Genomic DNA, 18,879 nt, shown 5'->3' with positions numbered 1-18,879 from the left:
TTTTTGGCTATATATATATGGCTTCTTTCCAAAAGTGTCTGATCATGTCTTTTCCCCACTTTTTAATGAGGTTGTTTTTTGCTCATTAATTTGGTTAAGTTTCTTACAGATTCTGGATATTAGACCTTTGTTAGATGCAAATATTTTCTCCTATTCTGTAGTTGCAGATGTTTTCTCCCATTCTGTAGATTGTATGATTACTCTGTTGATAGTTTCTTTTGCTGTGCAGAAGCTCTTTAATTAGGTCTCATTTGTCAATTTTTGTTTTTCTTGCAATTGCTTTTGGCATCTTTGTCATGAAATCTTTGCCAGGGTCTATGTCCAGAATGGTATCTTCTAGGTTGTCTTCTATGGTTTTTACAGTTTTAGGTGTTATATTTGAGTCTTTAATCCATCTTAAGTTGATTTTTGTATATGCTGTAAGGAAGGGGTCCAGTTTCAGTCTTCTGCATATGACTAACCAGCTACCCAACACCATTTATTGAATATAGGGAGTCCTTTCCCCATTGTTTGTTTTTGTCAGCTTTGCCAAAGATCAGTTGGTTGTAGATGTGCGGCATTATTTCTGGGCTCTCCATTCCATGTATCTGTGTGTCTGTTTTTATACTAGTAACATGCTGTTATGGTTATTGCAGCCTTGTAGTATAGTCTGAAGTCAGGTAATGTGGTGCCTCCAGCTTTCTGCTTAGGTTCTTTTTGCTTAGGATTGTCTTGGCTATTCAGGCTCCTTTTTGGTTTCATATGAATTTTAAAATATTTTTTTCTAATTGAGTGAAGAATGTCCTTGGTAGTGTGATAGGAATAGCATTGAATCTGTAAATTGCTTTGGGCAGTATGGCCATTTTCACAATACTGATGTTTCCTATCAATGAGCATGGAATGTTTTTTAATTTCTTTGTGTAGTGTCTGATATCTTCGTATAGTCTTTTGTAATTCTCATTGTAGAGATCTTTCATCTCCCTAGTTAGCTGTATTCCTAGGTTTTTCATTTTCTTCATGGCTACTGTAAATAGGATTTTGTTCTTGAATTGACTCTCAGCTTGGACATTATAGGTATATGGAAATGCTACTGATTTTTGTACATTTATTTTGTGTCCTGAAACATTGCTGGCATTGTTTATCAGAGCTAGTAGTGTTTGGACAGAGACTACAGGTTTCCTAGGTATGTCATATTGTCTGCAAAAAGAGATAGTTTGACTTCCTCTCTTCCTATTTGGGTGCCTTTTATTTCTTTCTCTGGCCTGATTGCTCTGTCTAGGACTTCCAGAGCTGTGTTGAATAGAGTGGTAAGAGAGGGCATCCTTTTCTTGTTCTGGTTTCAAGGGGAATGATTCTAACGTTTGCTCATTTAGTATGATGTTGGCTATGGGTTTGTCATAGATGGCTCTTAATATTTTGAAGTATGTTTCTTCAGTGCTTAGTTGGTTGAAGGTTTTTGGGTTTTTTTGATTTTTAAATTTTTATTTTATTGCATTTTAGGTTTTGGGATACATGTGAAGAACATGTAAGATTGTTGCATAGGTACACACATGGCAGTGTGGTTTGGTGCCTTCCTCCCCATCACCTATATCTGGCATTTCTCCCCATGTTATCCCTCCCCGGTTTTTGTTTTTAATACAGAGTCTCACTTTGTCACTTAGGCTGCAGTGCAATGGCATGATCTCTGCTCACTGCAACCTCCACCTCCCAGGTTCAAGTGATTCTTCCACCTCAGCCTCCTGAGTAGCTGGGATTACAGGCGTGGGCCACCATGCCCAGCTAAACTGTGTATTTTTAGTGGAGATGGGATTTCACCATATTGGCCAGGCTGGTCTCGAACTCCTGACCTCAAGTGATCCACCCACCTTGGCATCCCAAAAGTGCCGGGATTACAGGCATGAGCCACTGCACCCAGCCTGTTGAGGGTTTTTAACATGAATGATGTTGAATTTTATTGAAAGCCTTTTCTGTGTCTGCTGAGATGATCATGATCATGTTGTTTTTGTTTATAGTTCTGTTTATGTGTTAAATCACATTAATTGATTTGTATACATTAAACCAACCTTGCATCCCAGGGATAAAGCCCACTTGATTGCGAGGGATTAGGTTTTGGATGTGCTGCTGGGTTTGGTTTGCTAGTGTTTTGTTGAGGATTTTTGCATGCATGTTGATCAGTCATGTTGGCCTGAAGCTTTTAATTTTTGTTGTGTCTCTGCCAGGTCTTGGTGTCAGGATGATGCTGGCCTCATAAAATGAGTTAGGGAGGAGTCTCTCTTCCTCAAGTATTTGGAATAGTTTCAGTAGGAGTGATACCAGTTCCTCCTATGCATCTGGTAAAATTCAGTTTTGAGCTCATCTGGTCCTGGGCATTATCTGGTTGGTAGGCTTTTTATTATTCGTTCAATTTCACTTTATTATTGGTCTTTTCAGGGATTCAGTATCTTCCTGGTCCAATCTTGAGAGATTGTATGTTTCCAGGAATTTATTCATTTCTTCTGTGTTTTCTAGTTTGTGTGTAGAGGTATTCATAATAGTCTCTGAGGATATTTTGTATTTCTGTGGGTTTGATAGTAATGTCCCCTTTGTCATTTTTTATTGTGTGTGTTTGGAGTGTGCTCTCTCTCTCTCTCTGTCTCTCTTTTTTAAGTCTACTTAGTAGTCTGTCCATTATATTCTTTCAAGGAACTAATTCCCGGACTCAATCTTTTGTATATTTTTTTATGTCTCAATTTCTTTCTTTCTTTTTTCGTTTCTTTTTTTAATCTTCTTGGTTCAAAGTGTGTTTTGTTTGAAGTTAGAATAGCAACTCCTGCTTCGTTCTATTTTCTCAGGACTTTGTAGATTTTTCTCTGTCCCTTTATGTTTAGCCTGTGGGTGTCATTGCTTGTGTGGTGGTTCTCTTTCTGGCAGCATACAGTTGGGTCTTGCTTCTGTATCTGACTTACAACTCTGTGCCTTTTAATTGGGACTTTTAGCCTGTTTACATTCAAAGTTTATATTGATAGGTGTGAATTTGATTCAGTCATTGGATTGTTACCTGGTTATTATGCAGACTTGATTGTGCAGTTGTTTTGTAGTGCTAATGGGCTGTGTATTTAAGTGAGTTTTTGTGGTGTCTAGTAACGGTCTTTTCTTTTCCATATTTATCCCTTAAGGAGCGTCTTTAAAGCAGGTCTTGTGGTGATGAATTCCTGCCATTTGCTCATTGAAAAGAATCTTATATCTCTTTCATTTATGAAGTGTAATCTGGAAAGATATGAAGCTCTTGGTTGGAATTTCTTTTCTTTAAGAACGTTGAGTATAAACCCCCAATCTCTTCTGGCTTGTAGATTTTCTGCTGAAAGATACATTGTTAGTCTGATGGGGTTTCCTTTGTAGGTTACCTGTTCCCTTTTCTCCAGCTGCCTTTAACATTTTGTCTTTTATTTCGACCTTTAAGAATCTGATAACTACGTGTCTTGGGCAAAGTTGTCTTACATAGTATCTCAGAGGCATTCTCTGCATTTCTTTTTTTCTTTTTTTTTTTTTTTAAATAAAGATGGGTCAGGCTGGTCTTGAACTCCTGACCTCAGGTGATCCACCCACCTTGGCCTCCAAAGTACTTGGATTACAGGCATGAGCCACTGTGCCTGGCCAATTCTCTGCATTTCTTAAATGTGAATATTGGCATGTCTAGTGAGGTTGGAAAATTTTTTATGGATGATACCCTAAAATATGTTTTCCAAGTTGTATGCTTTCACTCCCTCTTTTTCAGGGATACCAATTGATGTAGATGTAGTCTCTTAATGTAATGCCAAATTTTTAAAGAGGTTTTGTTTGTTCTTATTTGAATCTTTTAAATTTTAGTCTAAGTTGTTTTGGGGAACCAGTGTTTGAGCTTTGGGATTCTTTTCTCCAGTTGGCTAATTCTGATGTTAATATTTGGATTGTGTTCTGAAATTCTTAGAGTTTCTCGGCTCTATCAGAGATCACTTTGGTTCTTTCTTACAATGGCCGTTTCACTTTTCATCTCCCAAATCATTTTATTATATTCCTTAGAATTTTTTATTGGGTTTCAACTTTCTCCTGAATCTTGATGATCTTCATTCATATCCATATTCTGAATTCTATTTCTGTCATTTTAGTCATTTCAGCCTGGTTAAGACCTATAGCAGGGGAACTAGTGTGGTTGTTTGGAGGTGATAAGACACTGTGGCTTTTTAAATTGGCAAAGTTCTTACACTGGTTCTTTCTTATTTGTATCAGCTGAGCATTTAGCCTTTGAAGTTGTCTTTTGGATGTACGTGTTTTTTATTTGTTTATTTGCTTGCTTTTGTCTTCTTTGATGCCCTTGGGGGTGTGATTCTGGTATAAGGTGAGTTCAGTTCCTTTGGAGTTGTTGGGGGCAAGAATGAATCCCTGTGCAGCATCCCCAGCTTCCTACCCCTTTGGTCCAGTATCTGTGTCCTCCCTTCATCTACTCTGTGAATGCCTTCCCTCCAAAGATATGCTTAGAATGCCCCAGTCTTCCTGATGTCCCAGTCTCTTGGTGGCAGCAGATGTTCCTCCTGGCTACAGCTAGTTGGCTGTCTTCGGCACTTCCCCAGAGTGGCTTTAAACATCTGTTTGGATGGATCCTTTCCAGCCATAGAGTCTGAATTGCCTCTTCCAATACAGAATCTTAACTTGATTTTGCTCAAAGAAATAACTTTCAAAAAAGGTAAGTATTCTAGGGGGTAATGGCTTATAATGTTTAAAATAAAGAAATGAATGGAAGCAGTAAATGATTTCTAACATTACAAAATATGTTAATAGAACAAAGGGAAGAAATTCGCTTTTGATAATTGTGCTTGAGAAAAATCCAAACGGTGTAATATTACTGCACATTTTGTTTCTTCTGGATAACAGGTTTGATTTTTTATTGTATCTACTCCAAGGTGATGGCTAGGTCTCTTTTTTTTTTTTTTTTGAGACAGAGTTTTATTCTTGTCACTCAGGCTGGGGTTCACTGACACCATCTGAGCCCACTGCAGCCTCTACCTCCCAGGTTCAAGCGATTCTCCTGTCTCAGTCTCCCACGTAGCTGGGCTTGCAGGTGCTCGCCACCATGCCCAGATAATTTTTTGTATTTTTAGTAGAGACAGGTTTCACCATGTTGGCCAGGTTGGTCTTGAACTCCTGACCTCAGTTGTCCACCCGCCTTGGCCTTCCAAAGTGCTGGGATTACAGGTGTAAGCCACTGTGCCTGGCCCTATTTTACTCTTTTTAATGTTGCTATTTAAAATTTTACAGCGTGGTAACAGGCAGTATTAATATGAAATGTATTTCATCATTTTTTTCTTTTTAAAATAATGTGAAATTTGAAGTCCAGAGGCCCATAGAGGGTCTGTAATTTGGCTCAGTAATAGTCATTTAGTCATATAATAGGGATTATGCTTTTCATCTTAGTGATGTAAGATTGCAATAATGTGCTACATTCTGATTGGAAATGGTTAGTAGAGCCACAGTATCCAACTTTCCCTACAGTTTTTTTCTCTGAATGGAAACAACTGGACTATATTAATAGCCACTTATTTTATAGGAGCAGAGTCCCCTCTCCCCCATGTTTAGTTTCCCTCTAGAAATTATAAATGTTTAATACTATAAATTTAAGTAATAAATTCCTTCCAAATGACCTTGAAAAAAGGTAGTAAATTCTGTAGATAATGTATTGTATAAAATTTGGGACTCTGAAGAAATGATTTTTTAGGCATTTAAACAGCAGGTAGAGTGTGTGCAAAGTGTTTTCATTTATTGGAGTGTAGCCAACTAAACTGAATGAAATTTTGCTAATTATTTCTCTCCTGGGCAGGCAAATATCCATTTAGAATTATTGCTGACTCAGGTTTGAGGTAGACCTTTTTTCTTTTTGTAGCTTTCTTGTCACTGTGCACTGGAAAATTCTAGAGAAAGATTGCTGTTAAAAACATAAAGCAAAGAATTGTACTCAGAGCAACATTTGCAATATCCATATTAATCTGTAAGATAAATTGTTAGATGAAATGATTACATAACTTGGTTTGTGTTAACATAGAGCCACATGAATATAAACCACCCTAGATTCCAATGTAAAGATACACATTTTCATGTAAAATTGAATTAATATGTTCAAAATATGGGGGAATAAGCTCTTATAAACTATATCTATGACAGATTAGATTTTATCTGAAACTCTTTAAATCTGAGAAAACATTGAAATTTTTCTTGGCAGTAATGAATCATAGAAAATTACCAGAATTTCTGCTTTTGTCCTTGAAGGAATAACTGATATAGTACCTCTGTTTCTGCTGTAAGCACCTGAAAGCTGGACAAAATACATGAAATAACTGTTTGTAGGCATTAGGAAGCATAGGCCTATGATTAATGAGAAATGGGAAACAACCAAGGTGAGCCCTTTAGATGCCCCTGATTCCTACGTGGAGAAAATTTATGTATAGCAGTTCATGAAAAGGGAATGTAAGTGAAGCCCAGCAGTCTTGCAGAGTTAAGGAGCTACGAGATCTCTGAGACTGAGAAGATTGGAATGTAGAGGGTTCAGTACTAGGAGGAAGATTGCTACATAGAGAAACATTTCAAGTATCTGAATGATGCTTTCTGCAAATCTTTGGCTGAAGAGTAATCTGTACATGACTGAGTACGCTGAACAATTCCTCACCCTCATAGGTAGGACTAGAATACTATTGAATTCCTTCCCACCAGAGGAAAAAGACTTTGTTGCACACGTGGTATAATTAGTACTGAGACCCCAGAAGAAATATTATTTCTTAATAACAGTAATGAACCCATTACACAAACATAAATAAGACTTTTAATGAAAAATAATTTTTCAAACAAAAAAAGTAATGAGAAAGTGATATTGTTTTATGTACATTGCAGACTCTTCAATATCTGTTCACATGAAAGTTGGTTTTTTTTGTTGTTGTTGTTTGTTTTTTTTTTGAGACAGAGTTTCGCTCTTGTTACCCAGGCTGGAGTGCAATGGCGCGACCTCGACTCACCGCAACCTCTGCCACCTGGGTTCAGGCAGTTCTCCTGCCTCAGCCTCCTGAGTAGCTGGGATTACAGGCACATGCCACCATGCCCAGCTAATTTTTTGTATTTTTAGTAGAGACAGGGTTTTACCATGTTGACCAGTTTCGATCTCTTGACCTCGTGATCCACCAACCTGGGCCTCCCAAAGTGCTGGGATTACAGGTGTGAGCCACTGCGCCTGGCCCAAAAGCTATGTTCTTATATCTGCTTCTCCATTTATTCTGTTGCAGTGTGTTACTTATGTTGAAGTATATAAAGAAAATGCCACCTCAAACAGATATAATTGGTGAAGGGAGGAATATTTTAATAGCCAGAGAATTATGGATATTCTTAACTGATAGTACAATGAAACTTGGCAAATGGTGTTTTCTTAAAGGTTTATTGCAGTGTAAAATCTGAAACCACATCAACGAAATTTTAGTGTTCTGTTATATTAAAATCCATTGGCCAGTTGGAAAATATTGGTTCACTTTGTTACAATATTAACAAAATGTAGATATATTACATTATATAATATCAGTAATTTAATCTGATGGATTTAACAGTTTAACTATTGAAGAAAAGGTCAATGAATATGAAGATACAGCAGTAAAAACAATGCAAACTTAAGCATACACAGCAAAAATACTGAGGGCTGGAGGCTGGAGAGGGAAGGATGTTGTCTGAATTACTTCTAGGCAAATACAAAAAGGTACAATATATGTCTGATGAGAGCCCCTAAAACAGAGGAGAGAGTGGAAAGTGGGAAATTTTAAATAAAGAATAGCCTGGACCAGGTACAGTGGCTCACGCCTGTAATCCCAGCACTTTGGGAGGCTCAGGCGGGTGGATCATGAGGTCAGGAGTTTGAGACCAGCCTGACCAACATAGTAAAACCCCATGTCTACTAAAAATACAAAAATTAGCTGGGTGTGGTGGTGCATGCCTGCAATCCCAGCTACTCAGGAGGCTGAGGCAGGAGACTCACTTGAACTTGGGAGGTGGAGGTTGCTCCATTTAAAAAGAGAGAGAGAGAGAGAGAGAGAGAGAGAGAGAGAGAGATCCAATGCTAGCTAAATTTGATAAGAACTGTAAACTCACAAATCTAAGAAGTTTCATAACAACAAGCAGGAGTAACGCAAAGGAAACAACATCAAGGCACATCATAATCAAATTGTTAAAAATCAGTAGTAGGAAAGTCTTAGAAGCAGCCAGCAGCAGAAACAAAGATACATTCTATATTTTATTTTATTTATTTTTTGAGATGGAGTCTCACTCTGTCACCCAGGTTGGAGTGTGGTGGCATGATCTTGGCTCACTGCAGCCTCTACCTCCAGGTTCAAGTGATTCTTCTGCCTCAGTCACCTGAGTAGCTGGGCACAGTGGCATGCACCATCCTGGCCAACATGGTGAAACCCTGTCTCTACTAAAAATACAAAAATTAGGCCAGGCACGATGGCTCAGTCCTCTAATCCCAGCATTTGGGGAGGCCAAGTGGGGGGATCACTTGAGGTCAGGGGTTAGAGACCAACCTGGCCAACATAACAAAACCCCATCTCTACTATATTGAACGTGGGAGGCAGAGGTTGCAGTGAGCTGAGCTCATACCACTGCATTCCAGCATGGGCGACAGAGTGAGACTTCATCTTTAAAAAAAAATTATTTTGTAAATGTTACAGCAATCACTGAAACAGTGAATACAGATAATGGTTATTAAGCCCAGTGTTGAGCTGAAACAGTACTTAAAAATACTCAGAAAACCCAAGTGAAGACAGAAAAATGATAAATGAAATAAACAGATAATTCCAATAGAAAAGAAATAAGACTACATAAGTAATTATAAGTAATTGCAATACATATAACTGATCTCATGTTCTAATTAAAAGGTAGAGATTGTTAGACTGAATAAGAGAGGGAAACCCGTTTGTATGATATGTACAAGAAACCTACTTTGTAAAGCATAGAAATTGAATTTAAAAAATGAAAAGAAAGCCAGGCGCGGTGGCTCAAGCCTGTAATCCCAGCACTTTGGGAGGCTGAGGCGGGTGGATCATGAGGTCGAGAGATCGAGACCATCCTGGTCAACATGGTGAAACCTCGTCTCTAGTAAAAATACAAAAAAATTAGCTGGGCATGGTGGCACATGCCTGTAATCCCAGCTACTCAGGAGGCTGAGGCAGGAGAATTACTTGAACCCAGGAGGCGGAGGTTGCGGTGAGCCAAGATCTCACCATTGCACTCCAGCCTGGGTAACAAGAGCGAAACTCCGTCTCAAAAAAAAAAAAAAAGAAAAAAAAAAGAAAAGAACTGAAAAAATATATATGAAAATTGTAATCATAACCTGAAGGATCTGTGTTAATATGAGGTGACCCTAGACTCTGGACAAAGAATATTACAAAGGACAAATGGGGATATTTCATAATGATGAAAGTGTCAATTCATCAAGAAGACATAAGTAGCCCAATGGAGTACATATCTAATAACAGAGTTTGAAATATTTAAAAGCAAAAACTGAAAAGTGGACAAATCCAAACTGACAGAACTGAATAAGAAATTGACAAATTCACAATAGGAGATAACACTCTTCTCTCATAATAATGTTCAGAACAACAGACAAAAAAATCTGAAGGGTATAGAAACCAATTTGACTTGCTTAAAGCATGTATAATACTCCTCATTAGAACAGCAAAAGACATGTTCTTTACTTGGGCAGTTGATCATTTATTAAGGTAGAACATATGCTCAGTCACAAAACAAATTAAAAAATTTTAGCCGAGCATGGTGGCTCATGGCTGTAATCCCAGCACTTTGGGAGGCCGAGGCAGGTGGATCACGAGGTCAAAAGATCGAGACCATCCTGGTCAACATGGTGAAACCCCGTCTCTACTAAAAATACAAAAAAATTAGCTGGGCATGGTGGCGCACGCCTGTAATCCCAGCTACTCAGGAGGCTGAGGCAGGAGAATTGCCTGAACCCAAGAAGTGGAGGTTGCGGTGAGCCGAGATCGTGCCATTGCACGCCAGCCTGGGTAACGAGCGAAACTCCATCTCAAAAACAAAACAAAACAAAACAAAACAAAACAAAAATTTAAATTATGTGACATGTGCTCTGACAACAGTGGAATTAAGTTAGAAATCACAGGAATTTGGAATATCTCTATATACTTGGAAGTTAAAGAACATATTCCTAAATAAAGCATAGGTCAAATCACAAGGGAAAGTAAAAAATATTTTGAACTGAATTGTGATGAAACATGATGATATGGTTTGGCTGTGTCCCCTCCCAAATCTCATCCTAAATTCCCACATATTGTGGGAGGGACCTGGTGGGAGGTAATTGTGTTATGGGGACGGGTCTTTCCCATGCTGTTTTTGTGATGTCTCATGAGATCTAATGGTTTTATAAGGAGGAGTTTCCCTGCATAAGGTCTATCTCTTTGCCTGCCTTCATTCGTGTAAGATGTGACTTGCTGTACCTTGTGATTGTGAGGTCTCCTCAACCATGTGGAACTGTAAATTCATTAAACCCTTTTTTCCGTATAAATTACCCAGTCTCAGGTATGTTTTTATCAGCAGTGTGAAAGTGAACTAATATAGTAAATTGGTACCGAGAGTGGGGTACTGTTGAAAAGATACCTAAAATGTGGAACAGGGAGAGACTGGAACAGTTTGGAGGGCTTAGAAGAAGACAGAAAAATGTGGGAAAGTTTGGAACCTCCTAGAGACTTGTTGAATGGCTTTGCCCAAAATGCTGATAGAAATATGAACAATAAAGTTGAGGCTTAGGTGGTCTCAGATGGAGATGAAGAACTTGTTGGGAACTGGAGCAAAGATGACTCTTGTTATGTTTTAGCAAAGAGACTGGTGGCATTTTGCCCCTGCCCTAGAGATTTGTAGAACTTTGAACTTGAGAGAGTTGATTTAGGGTATTTGGCAGAAGAAATTTCTTAGCAGCAAAGCATTCAAGAGGTGATGTGGATGCTGTTAAAGGCATTCAGTTTTATAAGGGAAGCAGAACATAAATGTTCAGAAAATTTGCAGTGCAACGATGTGATGGAAAAGAAAATCCCATTTTTTGAGAATTTAAGCCAGTTGCAAAAGTTTGCACAAGGAGCCAAATGTGTGGGTTTTTTTTTTTTTTTTTTTTTTTTTTGAGATGGACTTTCACTCTTGTTGCCCAGGCTGGAGCGCAGTGGTGCAATCTTGCCTCACTGCAACCTCTGCCTCCTATGTTCAAGTAATTCTCCTGCCTCAGCCTTCCAAGTAGCTGGGATTAAAGGCATGCACCACCACACCCGGCTAATTTTTGTATTTTTAGTAGAGACCAGGTTTCTTCATGTTGGTCAGGCTGGTCTTGAACTCCTGACCTCAGGTGATCCACCTGCCTCAGCCTCCCAAAGTGCTGGAATTACAGGCATGAGCCACCACAACTGGCCTAACAAGGAGCCCAGTGTTAATCCCCAAGACAATGGGGGAAATTATCTCTAGCACGTGTCAGAGGTCTTCACAGCAGGCCCTCTTATTACAGACTCAGAGGCCTAGAAGGAAAATGTGGTTTCGTGGGCTGGACCCAGGGTCCCTGTGCTGTGTGTAACCTAAGGACTTGGTGACTTGCATCCTAGCTGCTGCAGCTGTGGCTGAAAGGAGTCAACATAGAGCTCAGGCTGTGGCTTCAGAGGGTACACTTCAAACCTTGGCAGCTTCCACGTGGTGTTGAACCTGCAAGTGCACAGAAGTCAAGAATTAAGATTTGGGAACCTCCACCTAGATTTCAGAAGACATATAGAAGTGCCTGGATGCCCAGACAGAAGTTTGCTGTGGGGGTGGGGCCCTCATGGAGAACCTCTGCTAGGGCTGTACAGAGGGAAGTGTGGTGTTGGAGCCCCGATACAGAGTCCCTACTTAGACACCGCCTATTGGAGATGAAGAGAGCCACTGTCCTCCAGCCCCCAGAATGGTAGATCCACTGACAGCTTGCACCATGAACCTGGAAAAGCCACAGACAGACACTCAGTGCCAGCCCTTGAAAGCAGCCAGGAGGGGCCAATACCCTGCAAAGCCACAGGGGCGGAGCTGCACAAGGCTATGGGAGCCCACTTTTTGCATCAGCATGACCTAAATGTGAGACGTGGAGTCAAAGGAGATCATTTGGGAGCTTTAAGATTTGACTGCTGGCCAAGCGCAGTGGCTCACACCTATAATCCCAGCACTTTGGGAGGTCAAGGTGGTGGATCACGAGGTCAAGAGATCGAGACTGTCCTGGCCAACATGGTGAAACCCCCGTCTCTACTAAAAATACAAAAATTAGCTTGGCTTGGTGGTGCATGCATGTAGTTAGTCCCAGCTACTCGGGTGCCTGGTGACCACGCAAGACTTGGTCTCAAAAAAAAAAAAAAAAAAAAAAGATTTGACTGCCCTTCTGGAGTTTGGACTTTCATGGAGCCTTTAGCCCTTCATTTTGGCCAATTTGTCACATTTGTAATGGGTGTATTTATCCAATACCTATACCCCCATTGTATCTACGAAGTGACTAACTTGCTTTCGATTTTACAGGCTCATAGGCAGAAGGGACTTGCCTTGTCTCAGGCGAAGCTTTGGACTGTGGACTTTTGAGTTAATGCTGAAATGAGTTAAGACTTCAAGTGGCTACTGGGAAGGCATAATTGGCTTGGAAATGTGAGGACGTGAGATTTGGGAGGGGCCAGGGGCAGAATGATATGGTTTGGCTGTGTCCCTACCCAAATCTCATCTTGAATTCCCACGTGTTGTAGGAGGAACCTGGCGGGAGGTAATTGAGTCATGGGGGTGGGTCTTTCTTGTGCTTTTCTCATAATAGTGAATAAATCTCATGAGATCTGGTGTTTTTTTTAAGAAGTAGTTTCCCTGCACAACCTCTTTCTCTTTGCTTGTTGCCATTCATGTAAAATGTGACTTGCTTCTCTTTGCCTTCAACCATGATCATAGGGCCTTCCCAGCCATGTGGAACTGTAAGTTTATTAAACCTCTTTCTTTTGTAAATTGCCCCATCTCAGGTATATCTTTACCAGCAGTGTGAAAATGGACTGATATACATGGCATATCAGCATTTGTTTGATACTGAGAAATTGATATTGAGAGAGAAACTTACAGTTCAGATTCTTAATTACAAATGCAATGACTAAAGCTTCCATCTAAGAAGTAAGAAAAGTTCTCACTTTCATTTCCAGCCAGTATGGAATAACAGGAGTCAGATTTGCTATCATTCCTATTAGAACTAAAAACCACCCAAAAGATTTAGTGGGAACAAGATTGGGAATAGTATCTGTTTCTACCAGTTAGATTGGAAAACCTCATAATTCATATGGCTTTGGTTATACTACTCAGAAGGATCTTTCCTCAGTAGTGGAGAGTACTGCTCAGGTGATGGCTGACTAACAAGTCTTAAAAGCAGAACACAAAAGGGTTGAACTGTGTCTAAGTAACTTAACTGCATCCCAAAATTAAGCTCAGCAATATTTGTGGGAATACAAAAATATCCAGCAATTAACAAGATAAAATTAACAATTTCAGACATCCAATAAAAAATTACCAGGCATAGCCGGGCACAGTGGCTCAAGCCTGTAATCCCAGCACTTTGGGAGGCCGAGGCGGGTGGATCACGAGGTCAAGAGATCGAGACCATCCTGGTCAACGTGGTGAAACCCCATCTCTACTAAAAATACAAAAAATTAGCTGGGCTTCATGGTGCATGCCTGTAATCCCAGCTACTCAGGAGGCTGAGGCAGGAGAATTGCCTGAACCCAGGAGGCAGAGGTTGCGGTGAGCCGAGATCGTGCCATTGCACTCCAGCCTGGGTAACAAGAGCGAAACTCCGTGTCAAAAAAAAAAAAAAAAAAAAAAAAATTACCAGGCATGCAAAGATGTAGGAAAATCTGGCTCATAATGAAGAGAGAAACTGACAAATCATAACCAACCCAGATCTAGCATAGATGTTAGAATGAGCAGATAATGACTTTAGAACGGTTATTATAACTGTATTGCCTGTGTTCAAAAAGGGAGAGGAAAGATTTGAAATAAGGCTTTGGAAATGTGAAAATGACCTAATTGAACAACTGGAGATGAAGACTGATGTCTCAGTTGAAAAGCTACCAGATGAGATTAACAACAGATATGACATTGAAGAAAATACTGGTGAACTTGAAGACTTGTAATGGAAACCACTTTGTAAAACAGTTTGGTAGTTTCTTACAAAATTAAAAATAAACTGGACATTTCTCTTCTAAGTGTATTCTAAAGAGAAATGGAGGCATATGTCCACCAAATACATGTACATTATTGTTTATAGCAGCTTTCTTTATAATAGCCTCAAACAGGAAACAACCCGAAATGTACAAAAACCAAATTGTTGTATATGCATATAGTGGTATATTTAGTAATAAAAGGAATGTGGTATTGTTACCTACAATGATATGAAAGGATCTCAGACAGTTTATTTTGGGTGAAAGAAGGCAGAATACATTCTGCAATTCCATTTATATACAATTGTAGAATATTCAAACTAATGTACATAGACATCAAATCAGTGCTTTCCGAGCCTCTCCCTTGGCCGCCGCACAGGAGGGAGGCAGAGATGGCAGATGAAATCGCCAAGGCTCAGGTCCCTCAGCCTGGTGGCGATACGATCTTCGGGAAGATCATCCGCAAGGAAATCCCAGCCAAAATCATTTTTGAGGATGACCGGTGCCTTGGTTTCCACAACATTTCTCCTCAAGCACCAACACATTTTCTGGTGATACCCAAGAAACATATATCCCAGATTTCTGCAGCAGAAGATGATGATGAAAGTCTTCTTGGACACTTAATGATTGTTGGCAAGAAATGTTGGCTGCGGATCTGGGCCTGAATAAGGGTTACCGAATGGTAGTGAATGAAGGTTCAGATGGTGGACAGTCTGTCTATCACATTCATCTCCATGTTCTTGGAGGTCCGCAGATGCATTGGCCTCCTGGTTAAGCACGTTTTGGGGATAATTTTTCCTTCTCTAGGCAATGATTAAGTTAGGCAAGTTCCAGTATGTTAAGTGGCACACTTATTTTTGCCTTGTATGGAGAGATTCAATAAATAATTTTCAAACTGGATACATAATAAAAGACATTGTTGATTGTTTAAAAAAAATCAAATCAGTGGTTCTCTAGGGAAGAATTTGGGGATACTATGGTGGAATTACCAAGGGGCACAAGGAAATCATTGAGGGTGATGGATAAATTCATAGCATTGATTATGTTGGTGGTTTCATTGTTGGATCCATTGTTAAAAACTTGTTAAATTTTAAATATGTGCAGTTTATTTTACATCAAACATATCTTAATAAAGCTGTTAAAAACCTTTTAAAGAGGATGATGGCTGGGTGCAGTTGTTCACACCTATATAATCCCAGCATTTTGGGAGGCTGAGGTGGGTGGTCAATTCAGGAGTTCAAAACCATCCTGGCCAACATGGTGAAACTCTCTCTCTACTAAAAATACAAAAATTAGCCAGGTATGGTGGTGTGCACCTGTAGTCCCAGTTACTCTGGAGGCTGAGGCAGGAGAATCACTTGAACCTGGGAGGCGGAGGCTGCATTGAGCTGAGAATCACGCCGCTGGACTCCAGCCTGGGTGACAAAATGTGACTCCATCTCAAAAACAAAACAAAGTAAAAACCGAGCAGATCAAACCCAAAGTAAGTACAGAAGCATAATATGTGTAAGAGCAGAAAACAGTAAGTGGAAAATAGATAAGTAGAAAATGAAGAGAAAATGAACAAAGCTTAAACCTGTTTTTTAAAAAGATTAATAAAACTGATTATTGTTTTGCTAGTGTGAAAAACAAGAACAAAAGAGAAAACACAAGTTACTCATATTGGGAACAATTGAAGTGCCTATAGACATTACATGGACTATAAGGTGATACTGAGAACAAACTTATGCTGGTAAATTTATATGAAATTCTAAAAGGTTAGAAAAATTATTTTAAAGGTACAAGTTACCACTTTCACAGAATAAAAAAATTTGAATAGCTGTACATCAAATATGTAAATCAAATTGGCAATCAAAACCTTCCCACATAAATGGCTGGGCATGGTGTCTCACGCATGTAATCCCAGCACTTTGGGAGCCTGAGATTTACATGCTTTTTCTCGTTTACTGTACTGATATGGGGAAGTACCATGATGGTTATAAGCTGTTAAAAAAGCCCACATGGCCTACTTGGTGGGCAGATCACCTGAGGTCAGGAGATCAAGACCAGCCTGGACAACAGGGCTAACTAAACCCCATCTCTACTAAAAATACAAAGATTAGCTGGGCGTGGTGGCACACGCCTGTAGTCCCAGCTATTCAGGAGGCTGAGGCAGGAGAGTCGCTTAAACCTACAAGGTGGAGGTTGCAGTGAGCTGAGATTGTGCCACTGTGCTGTAACCTGGGCAACAGAATAAGACTCTGTCTCAAAAAACGCAACAAAAAACAAAACCTTCCCACAAAGAAAACCCGAAAACCTAGATGGCTTTAGTGGTGAATTCTTTCTAATATTTGAAGAAGAATTATTTACAAAAATAGAAAGATGCCTCATTTATGTTATGAAGCTAACATTACCTTAATATAAATATAAAATATTTCTTATAACTATGGAGGGAGAAGTCCTTAAAAAATAGTTGCATACTGAATTTAGTAGAATATAATAAAATATATACATATGTTTATAATATACATCATAGCCAATTAGGCCATGTAGGCTTGTTTAACCGCTTATAATCCATCACGGTACTTACCCATATTAGTATAGTAAATGAGAAAAAGCATTTGACAATATTCAACACCCATTTTATGTTTCAAAAAAAAAAAAAAAAAGAACTAGCAGTAAAGTAGGAATAGAAGGGAGTATTGTCAACTTGATACAGAACATTGCTGAAGAACCTACAGCTAATATAGTTGATAATGAAAAACTAAACATTAAGTATTTCCTTCCTAAGATCAAGAGCAATGCTAGGGCCATTCAACACTATTCAGCATTTCTTCTTGTTTTTTATGTTTGTTTGCTTTTTGAGATGGAGTCTCACTCTGTGGCCCAGGCTAGAGTGCAGTGGCACCATCTTGGCTTACTTCAACCTCCTGTTTCCAAGTTCAAGCGATTCTCCTGCTTCAGCCTCCCGAGTAGCTAGGACTACAGGCGGCTGCTACCATGCCCAGCTAATATTTGTATTTTTAGTAGAGACAGGGTTTCACCATGTTGGCCAGGCTGATCTTGAACTCCTGACCTTGTGTTTTGCCTACCTCTCCCTCCCAAAATGGTGGGATTACAAGAGTGAGCCACCAAGTCCGGCCTGTTATTCATCATTTCATAGATGATATGTAAATAGCCAATAAGCACATGAAAAGATACTCAACAACATTAGTTACTATTAATCATTAGGGAATTCAAATTGAAACCACATGAGAAACCACTTTGTATCTGTTAGAATGGCTGAAATTAAAAAGACTAAATTTCAGTTGTCATCAGTGATTCAGAATAACTGAAACATTGGTGAGATACAAATGGGAACAATCACCTTGGAAAATACTTTGGCAGTTTTTATGAAGTTGTTTACTTGAGAAATATTTAATGGTCACAGAAAGAGTTCACACAATAAAGTTCATAGCAGCTTTATTTATAATAGGGAAAAACAGAAACATTCCATATGTTTGTCCACTGGTGAATGGATAAGCAATTGGACTGTATTCATATATATTAGTTATTTGTTGCTGTGCAATGAATTGTCCAAAATTTGCTGTCTTTAAAAAACAACTAGGTGGCACAGTGGCTCATGCCTGGAATCCCAACACTTTGGGAGTTCAAGGCAGGTGAATCATGAGTTCAGTTCAAGCGCAGCCTGGCCAGCATGGTGAAACCTCATCTCTACTAAAAATACAAAAAGTTAGCTGGACATAGTGGTGGGTGCCTATAATCCCAGCTACTCAGAAGGCTGAGGCAGGAGAATCACTTGAACCCAGAAGGCAGAGGTTGCAGTGAGCTGAGATTGTGCCACTGCACTCCAGTCCAGGTGACAGTGCAAGACTGTCTCAAAAAACAAACAAACAAAATTCTAACCTCACTGTCCATATAGGTCAGGAAAGGAGCACAAATGGTATTTTATGGATTGAAATCAATATGTCATCTCAAGGCTTAACTAACGAAGGGTCTTCCTTTGAGAATACTGGTGGTTGCTGGAAGGATTTCTTTCATGTGAGCTCTTGAACTGGGAGCTTCAGAATAATATGGAAATCTCAGTCTTACTAACCTAACTCAGAAGTGACATCCCATCACCTTTGCTGTATTTTATTTTTTAGAAGCAAATATTTAGGTACAGCCTACACTAAAGGGAGGGGATTATGAATGACATTAATACCAGGAGGTAGGGATCATTAGAAGCCATTTCAGAAGCAGCCTGTCACACCATGTAATAGACTAGTACTCAGCAACAAAACAGAGCTATTTATTTGTACATGTTAAAACACTCTTAAATCTGGCCGAGTGCTGTGGCTCATGTCTGTAATCCCAGCACTTTGGGAGGACAAAGCAGGCAGATCACTTGAGGTCAGGAGTTCGAGACCAGCCTGGCCTACATGGTTAACTCCCATCTCTACTAAAAATACAAAAATTAGCTGGGTTGTGATGACATGTGTCTGTAAACCAGCTACTCAGGAGGCTGAGGCATAAGAATCACTTGAACCTGGGAGGTGGAGGTTGCAGTGGCCTGAGATTGCGCCACTGCACTCCAGCCTGGGCAACAGAGAGACTCTGTTTCAAACAAAAAAAAAAGAAAAGAAAAAGGATAAATACCGAAAACATTATGTCAAACAAAAGAATCCAGCCAAAA

General features: G+C 39.5%; 1 protein-coding gene and 1 pseudogene across 1 annotated transcript in view; both read left to right on the top strand.

Moving 5' to 3' along the window:
- The window catches only part of FAF1 (Fas associated factor 1), a 534,743-nt gene that overhangs the window by 187,866 nt on the left and 327,998 nt on the right, over window positions 1-18,879 (top strand). The window lies entirely within an intron of this gene.
- Window positions 1-18,879, top strand: part of LOC141580252 (adenosine 5'-monophosphoramidase HINT1 pseudogene) — a 28,433-nt pseudogene extending 9,554 nt beyond the window's left edge.

Source organism: Saimiri boliviensis, chromosome 11 (assembly GCF_048565385.1).
Source record: "Saimiri boliviensis isolate mSaiBol1 chromosome 11, mSaiBol1.pri, whole genome shotgun sequence".
Lineage (NCBI taxonomy): Eukaryota > Metazoa > Chordata > Mammalia > Primates > Cebidae > Saimiri > Saimiri boliviensis.
This window is presented reverse-complemented; position numbering and strand designations above follow the sequence as displayed.